Genomic DNA, 4,474 nt, shown 5'->3' with positions numbered 1-4,474 from the left:
AGCAAGGCATTAACCTCGGGCATTTCTTGATACACAGAGGTGTCTTGGAGACTGTAGCCATGATACCAATTGATTGTTTATTTACAGTATGACAAGATCCAGTCTAGCCAACTGTGTTCATGTAGGACTTCACAGGGCAATCTGAGTAATACATTTTGAGCCCGATATTTAAAGCGATTTAAACGGTCAGGGATAACTACTACTACTACTTATTTCTAAAGCGCTACTAGACGTACGCAGCGCTGTACACTTGAACATGAAGGGACAGTCCCTGCTCGACAGAGCTTACAATCTAATTAAACCAGGCATAGTCAGCAGCACTTAACTGGACAGTGCTGCAGAGAATGTCCGGAGCTATTTTGGGGGCGTTCTGGGGGAGGAGTCAGCACTTGACCAGTTAAATGCCAATATTCAGCACCTGAATGGCCAAGGTAACCATCTTTATGCAGTTCACCATAGGCAGTTAAGCGCTGAATATCATACTAAGGGGTATGTTTATTAAGGGGGGGGGGTCGAAAGTGGTGGGGGAGGGTTGGCGGCAGGGGGGGTCGGCGGTTGGGGGAGGCGGGCTAAAACATGCCTCCCCACCTTGGGCTCTGATCCCCCTCCCGCCGAGGTCTGGCTACATCCCTGCTTTTAAGTGTTATGTAGGCCTGCTTCAGGGGTCAATAGATCTCTTGTATTCTTGTCAGCAAAACTCTCCAAAAGGAGAAAGCAAGGTCTTCACCGTGGGACCGCTATATTATCTGAGTGAAAAAAATCAGACGACAACTGAAAGTACTGCTTTTTGAAAAAAGCCGCTGCAATACGACCACCGTCAAACCAGCAATTGTCAGTGATGTGATTCAAGCCTTTGGTGCCGAAACACGGCCGTGTCAGGTCGTTTTTTAAGCTTGTCAGAATTAAAGATTTATTTGACATCCTCCCTGAGTCCTCCTCACTTTGTTGAAAGACGAGGAACCTTCATATGAAATCTTAAGCATGCTGTTCTTAAGCAGACATTCTGCTCAGAGCAATGTGGTCTCCTTTCCAGTGGTGTAGCGTGAAAATCTGCACCAAAAAGCTAAATATTCAACATGTGAATTAACTCCGTAAAGGGAACCATTTGACCCGCACACACCAAAAAAGTGGAGGAAAAAAGACCTCAGCGTTACCGCTCAAGCCAAAAGGAGTTTAAGGCATTGAGCACAGCGCACCATCACGGGTCAGAAAAAAAAATCTGTGTACACCAGTCTCTTTAATTCCCAAACAGAATAAAAACCACATGTGTATCCAAGGTAAGAAAACAAAACCCAGTCACTGTAACCCCAACAAGATGAATAATTCCAATCCACTTATCTCATGCTGTCTTCATATCTGCAACCAGTATCGGGGACCCACTGGAAAAGTTTGCAGTTGAACAGGAAGCCAAGGGGAGCTGAAAACGGCTTCTGAACACGTACAAGAGTAGAGAGGTGTGGTAGCCGTGTTAGTCTACTTTTAAAGGTAATCAATAGAAATAAAACATGAAAAAGAAAATAAGATGATACCTTTTTTATTGGACATAACTTAGTACATTTCTTGATTAGTTTTCGAAGGTTGCCCTTCTTCCTCAGATGGGAAATAAGCAAATGTGCTAGCTGACAGTGTATATAAGTGAAAACATTCAAGCAGTACTATGACAGTAAAATAGATACCATTGGAGATTCTACATGGAATGTTGCTACTATTGAAGATTCTACTTGGAATGTTGCTATTCCACTAGCAACATTCCATGTAGAAGGCTGCGCAGGCTTCTGTTTCTGTGAGTCTGACGTCCTGCACGTACGTGCAGGACGTCAGACTCACAGAAGCAGAAGCCTGCGCGGCCACATTGGTGATCTGCAAGGGCCGACTTCTACATGGAATGTTGCTAGTGGAATAGCAACATTCCATGTAGAATCTATAGAAATCAAACAAAATAAAACATGGAAAAGAAAATAAGATGATACCTTTTTTATTGGACATAACTTAGTACATTTCTTGATTAGTTTTCGAAGGTTGCCCTTCTTTGTCAGATCGGAAACACATACACGTAGAAAAAAATAAACAAAGATACAAGAGCCAGTTACACGTAAACAAAATGTGTCCAATAGTCACATCAGAGGTCTATTTATAATACATTCCATTCTTATAATTGCATTGATTTGAACACAGGAGGTAGTCACTTCAGGTCAATAAAGTGGTTATAACCTGCAACTTGTCTTTTAGTCTGTTTCTACTCTAGGATTTGCAGCACACAGGGCTTTTTTGCCCAGGGCTGCAGGGTTCCTTTTTGCTGCTTAGTCCTGAGGGGAAGTGTTTCCACAAGAAGCCCGTGGTTTGGCCTTGGACACCGGAACCCCTCCCTCCAGGCTAGATAAGTGAGAACAAAGTCCTTTAACAAGTGGGTACCAATTATGTATTCTCTCCTCAGTCTCTCTGTATCTCTGCCTTCTTCGGGCAGAGTGACATTAAATTTTCTGTTTCCCAGAACTGACTGGAAATACAAAGCCAAAGATAACATTCGTTTGTGGGAATAAATTATATACGTACGTACATACAGTGGGGGAAATAAGTATTTGATCCCTTGCTGATTTTGTAAGTTTGCCCACTGACAAAGACATGAGCAGCCCATAATTGAAGGGTAGGTTATTGGTAACAGTGAGAGATAGCACATCACAAATTAAATCCGGAAAATCACATTGTGGAAAGTATATGAATTTATTTGCATTCTGCAGAGGGAAATAAGTATTTAATCCCTCTGGCAAACAAGACCTAATACTTGGTGGCAAAACCCTTGTTGGCAAGCACAGCGGTCAGACGTCTTCTGTAGTTGATGATGAGGTTTGCACACATGTCAGGAGGAATTTTGGTCCACTCCTCTTTGCAGATCATCTCTAAATCATTAAGAGTTCTGGGCTGTCGCTTGGCAACTCGCAGCTTCAGCTCCCTCCATAAGTTTTCAATGGGATTAAGGTCTGGTGACTGGCTAGGCCACTCCATGACCCTAATGTGCTTCTTCCTGAGCCACTCCTTTGTTGCCTTGGCTGTATGTTTTGGGTCATTGTCGTGCTGGAAGACCCAGCCACGACCCATTTTTAAGGCCCTGGCGGAGGGAAGGAGGTTGTCACTCAGAATTGTACGGTACATGGCCCCATCCATTCTCCCATTGATGCGGTGAAGTAGTCCTGTGCCCTTAGCAGAGAAACACCCCCAAAACATAACATTTCCACCTCCATGCTTGACAGTGGGGACGGTGTTCTTTGGGTCATAGGCAGCATTTCTCTTCCTCCAAACACGGCGAGTTGAGTTCATGCCAAAGAGCTCAATTTTTGTCTCATCTGACCACAGCACCTTCTCCCAATCACTCTCGGCATCATCCAGGTGTTCACTGGCAAACTTCAGACGGGCCATCACATGTGCCTTCCGGAGCAGGGGGACCTTGCGGGCACTGCAGGATTGCAATCCGTTATGTCGTAATGTGTTACCAATGGTTTTCGTGGTGACAGTGGTCCCAGCTGCCTTGAGATCATTGACAAGTTCCCCCCTTGTAGTTGTAGGCTGATTTCTAACCTTCCTCATGATCAAGGATACCCCACGAGGTGAGATTTTGCGTGGAGCCCCAGATCTTTGTCGATTGACAGTCATTTTGTACTTCTTCCATTTTCTTACTATGGCACCAACAGTTGTCTCCTTCTCGCCCAGCGTCTTACTGATGGTTTTGTAGCCCATTCCAGCCTTGTGCAGGTGTATGATCTTGTCCCTGACATCCTTAGACAGCTCCTTGCTCTTGGCCATTTTGTAGAGGTTAGAGTCTGACTGATTCACTGAGTCTGTGGACAGGTATCTTTCATACAGGTGACCATTGCCGACAGCTGTCTGTCATGCAGGTAACGAGTTGATTTGGAGCATCTACCTGGTCTGTAGGGGCCAGATCTCTTACTGGTTGGTGGGGGATCAAATACTTATTTCCCTCTGCAGAATGCAAATAAATTCATATACTTTCCACAATGTGATTTTCCGGATTTAATTTGTGATGTGCTATCTCTCACTGTTACCAATAACCTACCCTTCAATTATGGGCTGCTCATGTCTTTGTCAGTGGGCAAACTTACAAAATCAGCAAGGGATCAAATACTTATTTCCCCCACTGTACGTATATAGCTGTAGTTCTTTTTTCCAAGAAGTTTAAAACACTGGGGTATAGAACTCTGCAATCCCACTCGGCTGAGTGAGAGAAAGGACCTTGATGTATGCACGGCAATAGAGGAAGCTGACTAACTCCACCTAGTGACTAGTTAATTGATTGACCGGTTCACTTCTTTCAGATGTTCTTTTGCATAGAAGCTTTGTCGACATTTGCTGTACTGTAAAAGGCTTTTATTGTAATTATGGATAATCATTATTGGACTCCCGGCCCTTAATCTGAGCTGACAACACAGCAGGGGCATGCTTAGTATGCTTCCTCTGGACT

The sequence above is a fragment of the Microcaecilia unicolor genome, chromosome 10 (assembly GCF_901765095.1).
Source record: "Microcaecilia unicolor chromosome 10, aMicUni1.1, whole genome shotgun sequence".
NCBI classification, from domain to species: domain Eukaryota; kingdom Metazoa; phylum Chordata; class Amphibia; order Gymnophiona; family Siphonopidae; genus Microcaecilia; species Microcaecilia unicolor.
Note: the sequence above shows the minus strand (reverse complement) of the source record.